Genomic DNA, 19,855 nt, shown 5'->3' with positions numbered 1-19,855 from the left:
TTAATTAACCAGTTCAGCAAATCTGTTCTTTTTGTGGTACATACAAAGTAGACAACAACGTCAGCACTTGAATGGTCTCGTTACAATCTAGATTACATTTGTAAAGTACACAGTACCAATTTCCCCCCAATCTATTTAAAATGAATATATAAAACAGCTGCGTGCTCGCAAGAATAAAATAAAATATAACAAATTGCAGTGCATCCCTTTGCAAAACAACGAAACACAGTTTTGTTTTGTTTATTTTTTATGTGTATGTATGCATATCGAAACTAAATCCTATCTTAACAAGTTTCCTCATTTATAGCGACCACCTCTCGATGCCCATAGAAATGCTAGCCGCCAGGTAAAGCAAATCAGACTGCCCCTAACAGGCACACAGCAAGGTGACACTAATTCCTCAATACAGAGCATCTAGGTCTACGCTTCTTTGGAAGCTCGTGGAACCAAATCGCCGCTAGCATTTGGCTGTTTAATCTAGGGGTATGATTCTTGCTTCGGGTGCGCGAGTTCCCGGGTTCAAATCCCGGATGTGTCCGTGTTCAATATCTTGCATTACTCTTTTCTAATTACGATGCATTGCCGGGAAGGCGCTCAATCACGTGACTGAAAAAGACTGACAAATCAGTCACCGAGAGCTCTGCTTGCCCACTCGTTAAATCAGGACTGCCATCTTTGTGTACACAGGGAATCAAATGCTTAAAAATTCAACAGAAGTCTCACATAACAGATTATAAAACCATTCATTTCACAGTTGCTGTACATCTACAGCAATGACTATTTTGGTAACATATGTTTGATTTTTTTCATGCGCCCATGTGTGTCTAAAACAATCCGGCTGCAGTAAGTTTTATCAGATGGTTGTTTAATTTTAAATATTTGATTTTGCAGCGCATGTAACTGCAACGCCATTGTTATGTGGCAGGACGAACAACAGGACCATATCAATCCTTAGAATGTGATTAATCATTCAACTCACGCTTCCATACATATTTGCAGTTTTCCCGACAACGCATTATCAATGCATGATTCCAAATGAACACATTCGTTTGATGGGGCTTAATGTAGTGACTAATATCACCTCACAGATCATTATAACTCACAGTGATACTTTCAAAGTTATGCTTTTAAGACTATTAACCAGTAAGGCAAATTAGTTGGGGAATGTATTACGCTTTATTCCAATGTTAAATGAAAAAGTTCAAAAAAGACTTGCGTTGGCCGGGAATCGAACCCGGGTCAACTGCTTGGAAGGCAGCTATGCTCACCACTATACCATCAACGCCTCCGTTCTCAAAATCACCTTCAAAGATTGAATTAAGCCACTGTAACGTTGGCTGCTGGGACAGGTCCCGTCTTGCCTCTACTCGATAAGCGTTAATACAGCGACTGGTGTTTGTGGGAGATTTTTATGGTGTTTATAGATTGATTATTTCTGTAATTATTATTTCATACACAGCAGGCTGGTGTGCATCATGCCTGTACTAACACGATGAAGCAATTATTGTATTCTATTTTCTTTCAAAAAGGTGCATGCCATGAAGATGGCGTGTGAAAAAAAAGAACAAGCTTCTCTGCCGTGTGAGGATTGCACCTGCCGTGACCCGGATTCGAACCGGGGTTGTTGCGGCCACAACGCAAAGTACTAACCACTATACGATCACGGCGAACTACCGAGAAGCTCGTGTTTGTTTTGTCAGCTGGGCACTCCGTGCTACACACACGGCAGGACAATTGCCGCAGGTCGCTGCTATGTGTTTTGTTTTATTGTTTTAATTAGGCTACTTTCATTTTTAGAATCTTTCGTTTCTTTCCCTGCGCCAATCAGAGGATGATTCCCCTTTACCTGGCTCATTTCAAAGGCTGGTTTTAAAGACAAGGGGGAGCGGAATAGGAAGCAGGATGTAAGGGAACGGGAGGCTCTCGTGACGGCGGCGGTATGGCTGGTCGGCAGCCTGTGCTATGGCGGTGTGTTTACAATGATTCCGTGTGTGGTGTCCGAGTAGCGGCAGTAGTATTGAAGTGTAGCAGGTCTTTATATACAGATAGCGAAATTTATGTTATTTTCACTACGCCACCGTGTGTTTATTGAGGACAAGGACCTCGAGTGGTTGGTTCCCGCACAAACTCTTTTATCCAGGAGAAATCAAGCAATCATACTCCAAAAATAATCTTTACAAGTTTTAATTAATAATTGTTTTCAAAATCTCAAGCACATTAACAACAATGTAAACAATATGACAATTCCACTTTCACTTCACCATCTAACAATTGTCTAGTAGATACATATAGAGATGATACAATTAAACAAACTCTTAATCTAGCAGTTTCTTATAGTGAAGTTAATTCAACTAGTTACCACATATTATAGTACTGCAGTTTATATAAAATACTTGGATCTATCAGTTTCTTATAGTAAGGTTAATTAACCAGTTCAGCAAATCTGTTCTTCTTGTGGTACATACAAAGTAGACAACAACGTCAGCACTTGAATGGTCTCGTTACAATCTAGATTACATTTGTAAAGTACACAGTACCAATTTCCCCCAATCTATTTAAAATGAATATATAAAACAGCTGCGTGCTCGCAAGAATAAAATAAAATATAACAAATTGCAGTGCATCCCTTTGCAAAACAACGAAACACAGTTTTGTTTTGTTTATTTTTTATGTGTATGTATGCATATCGAAACTAAATCCTATCTTAACAAGTTTCCTCATTTATAGCGACCACCTCTCGATGCCCATAGAAATGCTAGCCGCCAGGTAAAGCAAATCAGACTGCCCCTAACAGGCACACAGCAAGGTGACACTAATTCCTCAATACAGAGCATCTAGGTCTACGCTTCTTTGGAAGCTCGTGGAACCAAATCGCCGCTAGCATTTGGCTGTTTAATCTAGGGGTATGATTCTTGCTTCGGGTGCGCGAGTTCCCGGGTTCAAATCCCGGATGTGTCCGTGTTCAATATCTTGCATTACTCTTTTCTAATTACGATGCATTGCCGGGAAGGCGCTCAATCACGTGACTGAAAAAGACTGACAAATCAGTCACCGAGAGCTCTGCTTGCCCACTCGTTAAATCAGGACTGCCATCTTTGTGTACACAGGGAATCAAATGCTTAAAAATTCAACAGAAGTCTCACATAACAGATTATAAAACCATTCATTTCACAGTTGCTGTACATCTACAGCAATGACTATTTTGGTAACATATGTTTGATTTTTTTCATGCGCCCATGTGTGTCTAAAACAATCCGGCTGCAGTAAGTTTTATCAGATGGTTGTTTAATTTTAAATATTTGATTTTGCAGCGCATGTAACTGCAACGCCATTGTTATGTGGCAGGACGAACAACAGGACCATATCAATCCTTAGAATGTGATTAATCATTCAACTCACGCTTCCATACATATTTGCAGTTTTCCCGACAACGCATTATCAATGCATGATTCCAAATGAACACATTCGTTTGATGGGGCTTAATGTAGTGACTAATATCACCTCACAGATCATTATAACTCACAGTGCTTTCAAAGTTATGCTTTTAAGACTATTAACCAGTAAGGCAAATTAGTTGGGGAATGTATTACGCTTTATTCCAATGTTAAATGAAAAAGTTCAAAAAAGACTTGCGTTGGCCGGGAATCGAACCCGGGTCAACTGCTTGGAAGGCAGCTATGCTCACCACTATACCACCAACGCCTCCGTTCTCAAAATCACCTTCAAAGATTGAATTAAGCCACTGTAACGTTGGCTGCTGGGACAGGTCCCGTCTTGCCTCTACTCGATAAGCGTTAATACAGCGACTGGTGTTTGTGGGAGATTTTTATGGTGTTTATAGATTGATTATTTCTGTAATTATTATTTCATACACAGCAGGCTGGTGTGCATCATGCCTGTACTAACACGATGAAGCAATTATTGTATTCTATTTTCTTTCAAAAAGGTGCATGCCATGAAGATGGCGTGTGAAAAAAAAGAACAAGCTTCTCTGCCGTGTGAGGATTGCACCTGCCGTGACCCGGATTCGAACCGGGGTTGTTGCGGCCACAACGCAAAGTACTAACCACTATACGATCACGGCGAACTACCGAGAAGCTCGTGTTTGTTTTGTCAGCTGGGCACTCCGTGCTACACACACGGCAGAACAATTGCAGCAGGTCGCTGCTATGTGTTTTGTTTTATTGTTTTAATTAGGCTACTTTCATTTTTAGAATCTTTCGTTTCTTTCCCTGCGCCAATCAGAGGATGATTCCCCTTTACCTGGCTCATTTCAAAGGCTGGTTTTAAAGACAAGGGGGAGCGGAATAGGAAGCAGGATGTAAGGGAACGGGAGGCTCTCGTGACGGCGGCGGTATGGCTGGTCGGCAGCCTGTGCTATGGCGGTGTGTTTACAATGATTCCGTGTGTGGTGTCCGAGTAGCGGCAGTAGTATTGAAGTGTAGCAGGTCTTTATATACAGATAGCGAAATTTATGTTATTTTCACTACGCCACCGTGTGTTTATTGAGGACAAGGACCTCGAGTGGTTGGTTCCCGCACAAACTCTTTTATCCAGGAGAAATCAAGCAATCATACTCCAAAAATAATCTTTACAAGTTTTAATTAATAATTGTTTTCAAAATCTCAAGCACATTAACAACAATGTAAACAATATGACAATTCCACTTTCACTTCACCATCTAACAATTGTCTAGTAGATACATATAGAGATGATACAATTAAACAAACTCTTAATCTAGCAGTTTCTTATAGTGAAGTTAATTCAACTAGTTACCACATATTATAGTATTGCAGTTTATATAAAATACTTGGATCTATCAGTTTTTTATAGTAAGGTTAATTAACCAGTTCAGCAAATCTGTTCTTTTTGTGGTACATACAAAGTAGACAACAACGTCAGCACTTGAATGGTCTCGTTACAATCTAGATTACATTTGTAAAGTACACAGTACCAATTTCCCCCAATCTATTTAAAATGAATATATAAAACAGCTGCGTGCTCGCAAGAATAAAATAAAATATAACAAATTGCAGTGCATCCCTTTGCAAAACAACGAAACACAGTTTTGTTTTGTTTATTTTTTATGTGTATGTATGCATATCGAAACTAAATCCTATCTTAACAAGTTTCCTCATTTATAGCGACCACCTCTCGATGCCCATAGAAATGCTAGCCGCCAGGTAAAGCAAATCAGACTGCCCCTAACAGGCACACAGCAAGGTGACACAAATTCCTCAATACAGAGCATCTAGGTCTACGCTTCTTTGGAAGCTCGTGGAAGCTCGTGGAACCAAATCGCCGCCAGCATTTGGCTGTTTAATCTAGGGGTATGATTCTTGCTTCGGGTGCGCGAGTTCCAGGGTTCAAATCACGGATGTGTCCCTGTTCAATATCTTGCATTACTCTTTTCTAATTACGATGCATTGCCGGGAAGGCGCTCAATCACGTGACTGAAAAAGACTGAAAAATCAGTCACCGAGAGCTCTGCTTGCCCACTCGTTAAATCAGGACTGCCATCTTTGTGTACACAGGGAATCAAATGCTTAAAAATTCAACAGAAGTCTCACATAACAGATTATAAAACCATTCATTTCACAGTTGCTGTACATCATACAGCAATGACTATTTTGGTAACATATGTTTGATGTTTTTCATGCGCTCATGTGTGTCTAAAACAATCCGGCTGCAGTAAGTTTTATCAGATGGTTGTTTAATTTTAAATATTTGATTTTGCAGCGCATGTAACTGCAACGCCATTGTTATGTGGCAGGACGAACAACAGGACCATATCAATCCTTAGAATGTGATTAATCATTCAACTCACGCTTCCATACATATTTGCAGTTTTCCCGACAACGCATTATCAATGCATGATTCCAAATGAACACATTCGTTTGATGGGGCTTAATGTAGTGACTAATATCACCTCACAGATCATTATAACTCACAGTGATACTTTCAAAGTTATGCTTTTAAGACTATTAACCAGTAAGGCAAATTAGTTGGGGAATGTATTACGCTTTATTCCAATGTTAAATGAAAAAGTTCAAAAAAGACTTGCGTTGGCCGGGAATCGAACCCGGGTCAACTGCTTGGAAGGCAGCTATGCTCACCACTATACCACCAACGCCTCCGTTCTCAAAATCACCTTCAAAGATTGAATTAAGCCACTGTAACGTTGGCTGCTGGGACAGGTCCCGTCTTGCCTCTACTCGATAAGCGTTAATACAGCGACTGGTGTTTGTGGGAGATTTTTATGGTGTTTATAGATTGATTATTTCTGTAATTATTATTTCATACACAGCAGGCTGGTGTGCATCATGCCTGTACTAACACGATGAAGCAATTATTGTATTCTATTTTCTTTCAAAAAGGTGCATGCCATGAAGATGGCGTGTGAAAAAAAAGAACAAGCTTCTCTGCCGTGTGAGGATTGCACCTGCCGTGACCCGGATTCGAACCGGGGTTGTTGCGGCCACAACGAAAAGTACTAACCACTATACGATCACGGCGAACTACCGAGAAGCTCGTGTTTGTTTTGTCAGCTGGGCACTCCGTGCTACACACACGGCAGGACAATTGCCGCAGGTCGCTGCTATGTGTTTTGTTTTATTGTTTTAATTAGGCTACTTTCATTTTTAGAATCTTTCGTTTCTTTCCCTGCGCCAATCAGAGGATGATTCCCCTTTACCTGGCTCATTTCAAAGGCTGGTTTTAAAGACAAGGGGGAGCGGAATAGGAAGCAGGATGTAAGGGAACGGGAGGCTCTCGTGACGGCGGCGGTATGGCTGGTCGGCAGCCTGTGCTATGGCGGTGTGTTTACAATGATTCCGTGTGTGGTGTCCGAGTAGCGGCAGTAGTATTGAAGTGTAGCAGGTCTTTATATACAGATAGCGAAATTTATGTTATTTTCACTACGCCACCGTGTGTTTATTGAGGACAAGGACCTCGAGTGGTTGGTTCCCGCACAAACTCTTTTATCCAGGAGAAATCAAGCAATCATACTCCAAAAATAATCTTTACAAGTTTTAATTAATAATTGTTTTCAAAATCTCAAGCACATTAACAACAATGTAAACAATATGACAATTCCACTTTCACTTCACCATCTAACAATTGTCTAGTAGATACATATAGAGATGATACAATTAAACAAACTCTTAATCTAGCAGTTTCTTATAGTGAAGTTAATTCAACTAGTTACCACATATTATAGTATTGCAGTTTATATAAAATACTTGGATCTATCAGTTTTTTATAGTAAGGTTAATTAACCAGTTCAGCAAATCTGTTCTTTTTGTGGTACATACAAAGTAGACAACAACGTCAGCACTTGAATGGTCTCGTTACAATCTAGATTACATTTGTAAAGTACACAGTACCAATTTCCCCCAATCTATTTAAAATGAATATATAAAACAGCTGCGTGCTCGCAAGAATAAAATAAAATATAACAAATTGCAGTGCATCCCTTTGCAAAACAACGAAACACAGTTTTGTTTTGTTTATTTTTTATGTGTATGTATGCATATCGAAACTAAATCCTATCTTAACAAGTTTCCTCATTTATAGCGACCACCTCTCGATGCCCATAGAAATGCTAGCCGCCAGGTAAAGCAAATCAGACTGCCCCTAACAGGCACACAGCAAGGTGACACAAATTCCTCAATACAGAGCATCTAGGTCTACGCTTCTTTGGAAGCTCGTGGAAGCTCGTGGAACCAAATCGCCGCCAGCATTTGGCTGTTTAATCTAGGGGTATGATTCTTGCTTCGGGTGCGCGAGTTCCAGGGTTCAAATCACGGATGTGTCCCTGTTCAATATCTTGCATTACTCTTTTCTAATTACGATGCATTGCCGGGAAGGCGCTCAATCACGTGACTGAAAAAGACTGAAAAATCAGTCACCGAGAGCTCTGCTTGCCCACTCGTTAAATCAGGACTGCCATCTTTGTGTACACAGGGAATCAAATGCTTAAAAATTCAACAGAAGTCTCACATAACAGATTATAAAACCATTCATTTCACAGTTGCTGTACATCATACAGCAATGACTATTTTGGTAACATATGTTTGATGTTTTTCATGCGCTCATGTGTGTCTAAAACAATCCGGCTGCAGTAAGTTTTATCAGATGGTTGTTTAATTTTAAATATTTGATTTTGCAGCGCATGTAACTGCAACGCCATTGTTATGTGGCAGGACGAACAACAGGACCATATCAATCCTTAGAATGTGATTAATCATTCAACTCACGCTTCCATACATATTTGCAGTTTTCCCGACAACGCATTATCAATGCATGATTCCAAATGAACACATTCGTTTGATGGGGCTTAATGTAGTGACTAATATCACCTCACAGATCATTATAACTCACAGTGATACTTTCAAAGTTATGCTTTTAAGACTATTAACCAGTAAGGCAAATTAGTTGGGGAATGTATTACGCTTTATTCCAATGTTAAATGAAAAAGTTCAAAAAAGACTTGCGTTGGCCGGGAATCGAACCCGGGTCAACTGCTTGGAAGGCAGCTATGCTCACCACTATACCACCAACGCCTCCGTTCTCAAAATCACCTTCAAAGATTGAATTAAGCCACTGTAACGTTGGCTGCTGGGACAGGTCCCGTCTTGCCTCTACTCGATAAGCGTTAATACAGCGACTGGTGTTTGTGGGAGATTTTTATGGTGTTTATAGATTGATTATTTCTGTAATTATTATTTCATACACAGCAGGCTGGTGTGCATCATGCCTGTACTAACACGATGAAGCAATTATTGTATTCTATTTTCTTTCAAAAAGGTGCATGCCATGAAGATGGCGTGTGAAAAAAAAGAACAAGCTTCTCTGCCGTGTGAGGATTGCACTGCCGTGACCCGGATTCGAACCGGGGTTGTTGCGGCCACAACGAAAAGTACTAACCACTATACGATCACGGCGAACTACCGAGAAGCTCGTGTTTGTTTTGTCAGCTGGGCACTCCGTGCTACACACACGGCAGGACAATTGCCGCAGGTCGCTGCTATGTGTTTTGTTTTATTGTTTTAATTAGGCTACTTTCATTTTTAGAATCTTTCGTTTCTTTCCCTGCGCCAATCAGAGGATGATTCCCCTTTACCTGGCTCATTTCAAAGGCTGGTTTTAAAGACAAGGGGGAGCGGAATAGGAAGCAGGATGTAAGGGAACGGGAGGCTCTCGTGACGGCGGCGGTATGGCTGGTCGGCAGCCTGTGCTATGGCGGTGTGTTTACAATGATTCCGTGTGTGGTGTCCGAGTAGCGGCAGTAGTATTGAAGTGTAGCAGGTCTTTATATACAGATAGCGAAATTTATGTTATTTTCACTACGCCACCGTGTGTTTATTGAGGACAAGGACCTCGAGTGGTTGGTTCCCGCACAAACTCTTTTATCCAGGAGAAATCAAGCAATCATACTCCAAAAATAATCTTTACAAGTTTTAATTAATAATTGTTTTCAAAATCTCAAGCACATTAACAACAATGTAAACAATATGACAATTCCACTTTCACTTCACCATCTAACAATTGTCTAGTAGATACATATAGAGATGATACAATTAAACAAACTCTTAATCTAGCAGTTTCTTATAGTGAAGTTAATTCAACTAGTTACCACATATTATAGTACTGCAGTTTATATAAAATACTTGGATCTATCAGTTTCTTATAGTAAGGTTAATTAACCAGTTCAGCAAATCTGTTCTTCTTGTGGTACATACAAAGTAGACAACAACGTCAGCACTTGAATGGTCTCGTTACAATCTAGATTACATTTGTAAAGTACACAGTACCAATTTCCCCCAATCTATTTAAAATGAATATATAAAACAGCTGCGTGCTCGCAAGAATAAAATAAAATATAACAAATTGCAGTGCATCCCTTTGCAAAACAACGAAACACAGTTTTGTTTTGTTTATTTTTTATGTGTATGTATGCATATCGAAACTAAATCCTATCTTAACAAGTTTCCTCATTTATAGCGACCACCTCTCGATGCCCATAGAAATGCTAGCCGCCAGGTAAAGCAAATCAGACTGCCCCTAACAGGCACACAGCAAGGTGACACAAATTCCTCAATACAGAGCATCTAGGTCTACGCTTCTTTGGAAGCTCGTGGAACCAAATCGCTGCTAGCATTTGGCTGTTTAATCTAGGGGTATGATTCTTGCTTCGGGTGCGCGAGTTCCCGGGTTCAAATCCCGGATGTGTCCGTGTTCAATATCTTGCATTACTCTTTTCTAATTACGATGCATTGCCGGGAAGGCGCTCAATCACGTGACTGAAAAAGACTGACAAATCAGTCACCGAGAGCTCTGCTTGCCCACTCGTTAAATCAGGACTGCCATCTTTGTGTACACAGGGAATCAAATGCTTAAAAATTCAACAGAAGTCTCACATAACAGATTATAAAACCATTCATTTCACAGTTGCTGTACATCTACAGCAATGACTATTTTGGTAACATATGTTTGATTTTTTTCATGCGCCCATGTGTGTCTAAAACAATCCGGCTGCAGTAAGTTTTATCAGATGGTTGTTTAATTTTAAATATTTGATTTTGCAGCGCATGTAACTGCAACGCCATTGTTATGTGGCAGGACGAACAACAGGACCATATCAATCCTTAGAATGTGATTAATCATTCAACTCACGCTTCCATACATATTTGCAGTTTTCCCGACAACGCATTATCAATGCATGATTCCAAATGAACACATTCGTTTGATGGGGCTTAATGTAGTGACTAATATCACCTCACAGATCATTATAACTCACAGTGATACTTTCAAAGTTATGCTTTTAAGACTATTAACCAGTAAGGCAAATTAGTTGGGGAATGTATTACGCTTTATTCCAATGTTAAATGAAAAAGTTCAAAAAAGACTTGCGTTGGCCGGGAATCGAACCCGGGTCAACTGCTTGGAAGGCAGCTATGCTCACCACTATACCACCAACGCCTCCGTTCTCAAAATCACCTTCAAAGATTGAATTAAGCCACTGTAACGTTGGCTGCTGGGACAGGTCCCGTCTTGCCTCTACTCGATAAGCGTTAATACAGCGACTGGTGTTTGTGGGAGATTTTTATGGTGTTTATAGATTGATTATTTCTGTAATTATTATTTCATACACAGCAGGCTGGTGTGCATCATGCCTGTACTAACACGATGAAGCAATTATTGTATTCTATTTTCTTTCAAAAAGGTGCATGCCATGAAGATGGCGTGTGAAAAAAAAGAACAAGCTTCTCTGCCGTGTGAGGATTGCACCTGCCGTGACCCGGATTCGAACCGGGGTTGTTGCGGCCACAACGCAAAGTACTAACCACTATACGATCACGGCGAACTACCGAGAAGCTCGTGTTTGTTTTGTCAGCTGGGCACTCCGTGCTACACACACGGCAGAACAATTGCAGCAGGTCGCTGCTATGTGTTTTGTTTTATTGTTTTAATTAGGCTACTTTCATTTTTAGAATCTTTCGTTTCTTTCCCTGCGCCAATCAGAGGATGATTCCCCTTTACCTGGCTCATTTCAAAGGCTGGTTTTAAAGACAAGGGGGAGCGGAATAGGAAGCAGGATGTAAGGGAACGGGAGGCTCTCGTGACGGCGGCGGTATGGCTGGTCGGCAGCCTGTGCTATGGCGGTGTGTTTACAATGATTCCGTGTGTGGTGTCCGAGTAGCGGCAGTAGTATTGAAGTGTAGCAGGTCTTTATATACAGATAGCGAAATTTATGTTATTTTCACTACGCCACCGTGTGTTTATTGAGGACAAGGACCTCGAGTGGTTGGTTCCCGCACAAACTCTTTTATCCAGGAGAAATCAAGCAATCATACTCCAAAAATAATCTTTACAAGTTTTAATTAATAATTGTTTTCAAAATCTCAAGCACATTAACAACAATGTAAACAATATGACAATTCCACTTTCACTTCACCATCTAACAATTGTCTAGTAGATACATATAGAGATGATACAATTAAACAAACTCTTAATCTAGCAGTTTCTTATAGTGAAGTTAATTCAACTAGTTACCACATATTATAGTATTGCAGTTTATATAAAATACTTGGATCTATCAGTTTTTTATAGTAAGGTTAATTAACCAGTTCAGCAAATCTGTTCTTTTTGTGGTACATACAAAGTAGACAACAACGTCAGCACTTGAATGGTCTCGTTACAATCTAGATTACATTTGTAAAGTACACAGTACCAATTTCCCCCAATCTATTTAAAATGAATATATAAAACAGCTGCGTGCTCGCAAGAATAAAATAAAATATAACAAATTGCAGTGCATCCCTTTGCAAAACAACGAAACACAGTTTTGTTTTGTTTATTTTTTATGTGTATGTATGCATATCGAAACTAAATCCTATCTTAACAAGTTTCCTCATTTATAGCGACCACCTCTCGATGCCCATAGAAATGCTAGCCGCCAGGTAAAGCAAATCAGACTGCCCCTAACAGGCACACAGCAAGGTGACACAAATTCCTCAATACAGAGCATCTAGGTCTACGCTTCTTTGGAAGCTCGTGGAAGCTCGTGGAACCAAATCGCCGCCAGCATTTGGCTGTTTAATCTAGGGGTATGATTCTTGCTTCGGGTGCGCGAGTTCCAGGGTTCAAATCACGGATGTGTCCCTGTTCAATATCTTGCATTACTCTTTTCTAATTACGATGCATTGCCGGGAAGGCGCTCAATCACGTGACTGAAAAAGACTGAAAAATCAGTCACCGAGAGCTCTGCTTGCCCACTCGTTAAATCAGGACTGCCATCTTTGTGTACACAGGGAATCAAATGCTTAAAAATTCAACAGAAGTCTCACATAACAGATTATAAAACCATTCATTTCACAGTTGCTGTACATCATACAGCAATGACTATTTTGGTAACATATGTTTGATGTTTTTCATGCGCTCATGTGTGTCTAAAACAATCCGGCTGCAGTAAGTTTTATCAGATGGTTGTTTAATTTTAAATATTTGATTTTGCAGCGCATGTAACTGCAACGCCATTGTTATGTGGCAGGACGAACAACAGGACCATATCAATCCTTAGAATGTGATTAATCATTCAACTCACGCTTCCATACATATTTGCAGTTTTCCCGACAACGCATTATCAATGCATGATTCCAAATGAACACATTCGTTTGATGGGGCTTAATGTAGTGACTAATATCACCTCACAGATCATTATAACTCACAGTGATACTTTCAAAGTTATGCTTTTAAGACTATTAACCAGTAAGGCAAATTAGTTGGGGAATGTATTACGCTTTATTCCAATGTTAAATGAAAAAGTTCAAAAAAGACTTGCGTTGGCCGGGAATCGAACCCGGGTCAACTGCTTGGAAGGCAGCTATGCTCACCACTATACCACCAACGCCTCCGTTCTCAAAATCACCTTCAAAGATTGAATTAAGCCACTGTAACGTTGGCTGCTGGGACAGGTCCCGTCTTGCCTCTACTCGATAAGCGTTAATACAGCGACTGGTGTTTGTGGGAGATTTTTATGGTGTTTATAGATTGATTATTTCTGTAATTATTATTTCATACACAGCAGGCTGGTGTGCATCATGCCTGTACTAACACGATGAAGCAATTATTGTATTCTATTTTCTTTCAAAAAGGTGCATGCCATGAAGATGGCGTGTGAAAAAAAAGAACAAGCTTCTCTGCCGTGTGAGGATTGCACCTGCCGTGACCCGGATTCGAACCGGGGTTGTTGCGGCCACAACGAAAAGTACTAACCACTATACGATCACGGCGAACTACCGAGAAGCTCGTGTTTGTTTTGTCAGCTGGGCACTCCGTGCTACACACACGGCAGGACAATTGCCGCAGGTCGCTGCTATGTGTTTTGTTTTATTGTTTTAATTAGGCTACTTTCATTTTTAGAATCTTTCGTTTCTTTCCCTGCGCCAATCAGAGGATGATTCCCCTTTACCTGGCTCATTTCAAAGGCTGGTTTTAAAGACAAGGGGGAGCGGAATAGGAAGCAGGATGTAAGGGAACGGGAGGCTCTCGTGACGGCGGCGGTATGGCTGGTCGGCAGCCTGTGCTATGGCGGTGTGTTTACAATGATTCCGTGTGTGGTGTCCGAGTAGCGGCAGTAGTATTGAAGTGTAGCAGGTCTTTATATACAGATAGCGAAATTTATGTTATTTTCACTACGCCACCGTGTGTTTATTGAGGACAAGGACCTCGAGTGGTTGGTTCCCGCACAAACTCTTTTATCCAGGAGAAATCAAGCAATCATACTCCAAAAATAATCTTTACAAGTTTTAATTAATAATTGTTTTCAAAATCTCAAGCACATTAACAACAATGTAAACAATATGACAATTCCACTTTCACTTCACCATCTAACAATTGTCTAGTAGATACATATAGAGATGATACAATTAAACAAACTCTTAATCTAGCAGTTTCTTATAGTGAAGTTAATTCAACTAGTTACCACATATTATAGTATTGCAGTTTATATAAAATACTTGGATCTATCAGTTTTTTATAGTAAGGTTAATTAACCAGTTCAGCAAATCTGTTCTTTTTGTGGTACATACAAAGTAGACAACAACGTCAGCACTTGAATGGTCTCGTTACAATCTAGATTACATTTGTAAAGTACACAGTACCAATTTCCCCCAATCTATTTAAAATGAATATATAAAACAGCTGCGTGCTCGCAAGAATAAAATAAAATATAACAAATTGCAGTGCATCCCTTTGCAAAACAACGAAACACAGTTTTGTTTTGTTTATTTTTTATGTGTATGTATGCATATCGAAACTAAATCCTATCTTAACAAGTTTCCTCATTTATAGCGACCACCTCTCGATGCCCATAGAAATGCTAGCCGCCAGGTAAAGCAAATCAGACTGCCCCTAACAGGCACACAGCAAGGTGACACAAATTCCTCAATACAGAGCATCTAGGTCTACGCTTCTTTGGAAGCTCGTGGAAGCTCGTGGAACCAAATCGCCGCCAGCATTTGGCTGTTTAATCTAGGGGTATGATTCTTGCTTCGGGTGCGCGAGTTCCAGGGTTCAAATCACGGATGTGTCCCTGTTCAATATCTTGCATTACTCTTTTCTAATTACGATGCATTGCCGGGAAGGCGCTCAATCACGTGACTGAAAAAGACTGAAAAATCAGTCACCGAGAGCTCTGCTTGCCCACTCGTTAAATCAGGACTGCCATCTTTGTGTACACAGGGAATCAAATGCTTAAAAATTCAACAGAAGTCTCACATAACAGATTATAAAACCATTCATTTCACAGTTGCTGTACATCATACAGCAATGACTATTTTGGTAACATATGTTTGATGTTTTTCATGCGCTCATGTGTGTCTAAAACAATCCGGCTGCAGTAAGTTTTATCAGATGGTTGTTTAATTTTAAATATTTGATTTTGCAGCGCATGTAACTGCAACGCCATTGTTATGTGGCAGGACGAACAACAGGACCATATCAATCCTTAGAATGTGATTAATCATTCAACTCACGCTTCCATACATATTTGCAGTTTTCCCGACAACGCATTATCAATGCATGATTCCAAATGAACACATTCGTTTGATGGGGCTTAATGTAGTGACTAATATCACCTCACAGATCATTATAACTCACAGTGATACTTTCAAAGTTATGCTTTTAAGACTATTAACCAGTAAGGCAAATTAGTTGGGGAATGTATTACGCTTTATTCCAATGTTAAATGAAAAAGTTCAAAAAAGACTTGCGTTGGCCGGGAATCGAACCCGGGTCAACTGCTTGGAAGGCAGCTATGCTCACCACTATACCACCAACGCCTCCGTTCTCAAAATCACCTTCAAAGATTGAATTAAGCCACTGTAACGTTGGCTGCTGGGACAGGTCCCGTCTTGCCTCTACTCGATAAGCGTTAATACAGCGACTGGTGTTTGTGGGAGATTTTTATGGTGTTTATAGATTGATTATTTCTGTAATTATTATTTCATACACAGCAGGCTGGTGTGCATCATGCCTGTACTAACACGATGAAGCAATTATTGTATTCTATTTTCTTTCAAAAAGGTGCATGCCATGAAGATGGCGTGTGAAAAAAAAGAACAAGCTTCTCTGCCGTGTGAGGATTGCACCTGCCGTGACCCGGATTCGAACCGGGGTTGTTGCGGCCACAACGAAAAGTACTAACCACTATACGATCACGGCGAACTACCGAGAAGCTCGTGTTTGTTTTGTCAGCTGGGCACTCCGTGCTACACACACGGCAGGACAATTGCCGCAGGTCGCTGCTATGTGTTTTGTTTTATTGTTTTAATTAGGCTACTTTCATTTTTAGAATCTTTCGTTTCTTTCCCTGCGCCAATCAGAGGATGATTCCCCTTTACCTGGCTCATTTCAAAGGCTGGTTTTAAAGACAAGGGGGAGCGGAATAGGAAGCAGGATGTAAGGGAACGGGAGGCTCTCGTGACGGCGGCGGTATGGCTGGTCGGCAGCCTGTGCTATGGCGGTGTGTTTACAATGATTCCGTGTGTGGTGTCCGAGTAGCGGCAGTAGTATTGAAGTGTAGCAGGTCTTTATATACAGATAGCGAAATTTATGTTATTTTCACTACGCCACCGTGTGTTTATTGAGGACAAGGACCTCGAGTGGTTGGTTCCCGCACAAACTCTTTTATCCAGGAGAAATCAAGCAATCATACTCCAAAAATAATCTTTACAAGTTTTAATTAATAATTGTTTTCAAAATCTCAAGCACATTAACAACAATGTAAACAATATGACAATTCCACTTTCACTTCACCATCTAACAATTGTCTAGTAGATACATATAGAGATGATACAATTAAACAAACTCTTAATCTAGCAGTTTCTTATAGTGAAGTTAATTCAACTAGTTACCACATATTATAGTATTGCAGTTTATATAAAATACTTGGATCTATCAGTTTTTTATAGTAAGGTTAATTAACCAGTTCAGCAAATCTGTTCTTTTTGTGGTACATACAAAGTAGACAACAACGTCAGCACTTGAATGGTCTCGTTACAATCTAGATTACATTTGTAAAGTACACAGTACCAATTTCCCCCAATCTATTTAAAATGAATATATAAAACAGCTGCGTGCTCGCAAGAATAAAATAAAATATAACAAATTGCAGTGCATCCCTTTGCAAAACAACGAAACACAGTTTTGTTTTGTTTATTTTTTATGTGTATGTATGCATATCGAAACTAAATCCTATCTTAACAAGTTTCCTCATTTATAGCGACCACCTCTCGATGCCCATAGAAATGCTAGCCGCCAGGTAAAGCAAATCAGACTGCCCCTAACAGGCACACAGCAAGGTGACACAAATTCCTCAATACAGAGCATCTAGGTCTACGCTTCTTTGGAAGCTCGTGGAACCAAATCGCCGCCAGCATTTGGCTGTTTAATCTAGGGGTATGATTCTTGCTTCGGGTGCGCGAGTTCCCGGGTTCAAATCCCGGATGTGTCCGTGTTCAATATCTTGCATTACTCTTTTCTAATTACGATGCATTGCCGGGAAGGCGCTCAATCACGTGACTGAAAAAGACTGAAAAATCAGTCACCGAGAGCTCTGCTTGCCCACTCGTTAAATCAGGACTGCCATCTTTGTGTACACAGGGAATCAAATGCTTAAAAATTCAACAGAAGTCTCACATAACAGATTATAAAACCATTCATTTCACAGTTGCTGTACATCATACAGCAATGACTATTTTGGTAACATATGTTTGATGTTTTTCATGCGCTCATGTGTGTCTAAAACAATCCGGCTGCAGTAAGTTTTATCAGATGGTTGTTTAATTTTAAATATTTGATTTTGCAGCGCATGTAACTGCAACGCCATTGTTATGTGGCAGGACGAACAACAGGACCATATCAATCCTTAGAATGTGATTAATCATTCAACTCACGCTTCCATACATATTTGCAGTTTTCCCGACAACGCATTATCAATGCATGATTCCAAATGAACACATTCGTTTGATGGGGCTTAATGTAGTGACTAATATCACCTCACAGATCATTATAACTCACAGTGATACTTTCAAAGTTATGCTTTTAAGACTATTAACCAGTAAGGCAAATTAGTTGGGGAATGTATTACGCTTTATTCCAATGTTATTTCAAAGGCTGGTTTTAAAGACAAGGGGGAGCGGAATAGGAAGCAGTATGTAAGGGAACGGGAGGCTCTCGTGACGGCGGCGGTATGGCTGGTCGGCAGCCTGTGCTATGGCGGTGTGTTTACAATGATTCCGTGTGTGGTGTCCGAGTAGCGGCAGTAGTATTGAAGTGTAGCAGGTCTTTATATACAAATAGCGACATTTATTATTATTATTATTTATTTCTTAGCAGACATTTATATATATATATATATATATATATATATATATATATATATATATATATATATATATTGTAATATGGTGCAGGAAACTTATTGATTGCAATAGACAGGTGGTAAGATGCAAAATACCAGACACGGAGAGATCGTATATGAGTTCAAACAGCACAGTGTCTGTATGTTTAATTGTTTTCAGGTTGTTGTAGCCTTCCAATAAAGCAACCATTTATACTTCTTTTAATCAAAAAGAAAATAAACAGAACATAAAAACTCTTCAATACGTAAAAGTAACAAAACAATCAATCATTGGCAGTCTCGTGGTTCAGGTACAGAAAAGGGTCGTTTTTACCGGGTTCTCATTCAGTCCACTAATCGGGGTCCAATTCCGTTCCAAAGTCGTTGCCAAGTAATCCTTTTTGTTTGTTTTCTTTATCTTTTCTTTCTCTCCCTCGCTCTAAGCCCGCTGTCCTCCAAGTCTTTTCTCCTCCACTACACTGTCCCAGATTGCTGGTCAGAGAGCATTTTATACCGGTGTGCCGATTCGTGGCACCTGTCCCTTGTTGAGCTTGTTAAAGCTGGATACTAATGACAAGAAAGGTGAAGCAATATAACGTCCATCAATTATCCTACCCGTGCCATATTACTCATATATATATATATATATATATATATATATATATATATATTATATGCATTATAAATATCATATGGGAGATAGTGAATTGAAGAAGGGATCTATGAAAAAGACCTAGGAGTTTATGTTGACTCAGAAATGTCTTCATCTAGACAATGTGGGGAAGCTATAAAAAAGGCTAACAAGATGCTCAGATATATTGTGAGAAGTGTTGAATTTAAATCAAGGAAAGTAATGTTAAAACTCTACAATGCATTATTAAGACCTCACCTAGAATATTGTGTGCAGTTCTGGTCACCTCGTTACAAAAAGGATATTGCTGCTCTAGAAAGAGTGCAAAGAAGAGCTACCAGAATTATCCCGGGTTTAAAAGGCATGTCATATGCAGACAGGCTAAAAGAATTGAATCTATTCAGTCTTGAACAAAGAAGACTACGTGGCGATCTGATTCAAACATTCAAAATCCTAAAAGGTATAGACAATGTCGAAACAGGGGATGACTTTGACCTGAAAAAAGAAACAAGCACCAGGGGTCACAAATGGAGATTAGATAAAGGGGCATTCAGAACAGAAAATAGGAGGCACTTTTTTACACAGAGACTTGAGGGTCTGGAACCAACTCCCCAGTAATGTTGTTGAAGCTGACACCCTGGAATCCTTCAAGAAGCTGCTTGATGAGATTATGGGATCAATAAGCTACTAACAACCAAACGAGCAAGATGGGCTGAATGGCCTCCTCTCTTTTGTAAGCTTTCTTATGTTCTTATGTTCTTATCTTCTTATGTTCTTATGTTCTTATACACATATACAAATTGTAGAAAAGGAGAAGC

At 39.8% G+C, this 19,855-nt stretch overlaps 10 non-coding genes across 10 annotated transcripts; all 10 read right to left on the bottom strand.

Annotated features, from left to right (window-relative positions):
- Positions 1-1,213: 1,213 nt before the first annotated feature.
- Positions 1,214-1,285, bottom strand: trnag-ucc (transfer RNA glycine (anticodon UCC)). Its single transcript has one exon. It is a non-coding gene; the product is annotated as a tRNA-Gly (tRNA).
- Positions 1,286-1,595: 310 nt separating this feature from the next.
- Positions 1,596-1,667, bottom strand: trnah-gug (transfer RNA histidin (anticodon GUG)). The gene has a single exon. It is a non-coding gene; the product is annotated as a tRNA-His (tRNA).
- Positions 1,668-3,630: 1,963 nt separating this feature from the next.
- On the bottom strand, positions 3,631-3,702 carry trnag-ucc (transfer RNA glycine (anticodon UCC)). The gene has a single exon. It is a non-coding gene; the product is annotated as a tRNA-Gly (tRNA).
- A 310-nt stretch (positions 3,703-4,012) lies between these two features.
- trnah-gug (transfer RNA histidin (anticodon GUG)) lies at positions 4,013-4,084 on the bottom strand. Its single transcript has one exon. It is a non-coding gene; the product is annotated as a tRNA-His (tRNA).
- A 1,977-nt stretch (positions 4,085-6,061) lies between these two features.
- trnag-ucc (transfer RNA glycine (anticodon UCC)) lies at positions 6,062-6,133 on the bottom strand. Its single transcript has one exon. It is a non-coding gene; the product is annotated as a tRNA-Gly (tRNA).
- Positions 6,134-8,492: 2,359 nt separating this feature from the next.
- On the bottom strand, positions 8,493-8,564 carry trnag-ucc (transfer RNA glycine (anticodon UCC)). The gene has a single exon. It is a non-coding gene; the product is annotated as a tRNA-Gly (tRNA).
- A 2,347-nt stretch (positions 8,565-10,911) lies between these two features.
- Positions 10,912-10,983, bottom strand: trnag-ucc (transfer RNA glycine (anticodon UCC)). Its single transcript has one exon. It is a non-coding gene; the product is annotated as a tRNA-Gly (tRNA).
- Positions 10,984-11,293: 310 nt separating this feature from the next.
- Positions 11,294-11,365, bottom strand: trnah-gug (transfer RNA histidin (anticodon GUG)). The gene has a single exon. It is a non-coding gene; the product is annotated as a tRNA-His (tRNA).
- Positions 11,366-13,342: 1,977 nt separating this feature from the next.
- On the bottom strand, positions 13,343-13,414 carry trnag-ucc (transfer RNA glycine (anticodon UCC)). Its single transcript has one exon. It is a non-coding gene; the product is annotated as a tRNA-Gly (tRNA).
- Positions 13,415-15,773: 2,359 nt separating this feature from the next.
- trnag-ucc (transfer RNA glycine (anticodon UCC)) lies at positions 15,774-15,845 on the bottom strand. Its single transcript has one exon. It is a non-coding gene; the product is annotated as a tRNA-Gly (tRNA).
- Positions 15,846-19,855: the final 4,010 nt, after the last annotated feature.

Source organism: Acipenser ruthenus, chromosome 50 (genome assembly GCF_902713425.1).
Source record: "Acipenser ruthenus chromosome 50, fAciRut3.2 maternal haplotype, whole genome shotgun sequence".
NCBI lineage: Eukaryota > Metazoa > Chordata > Actinopteri > Acipenseriformes > Acipenseridae > Acipenser > Acipenser ruthenus.
Note: the sequence above shows the minus strand (reverse complement) of the source record. Positions and strands in the feature narration are given on the sequence as shown.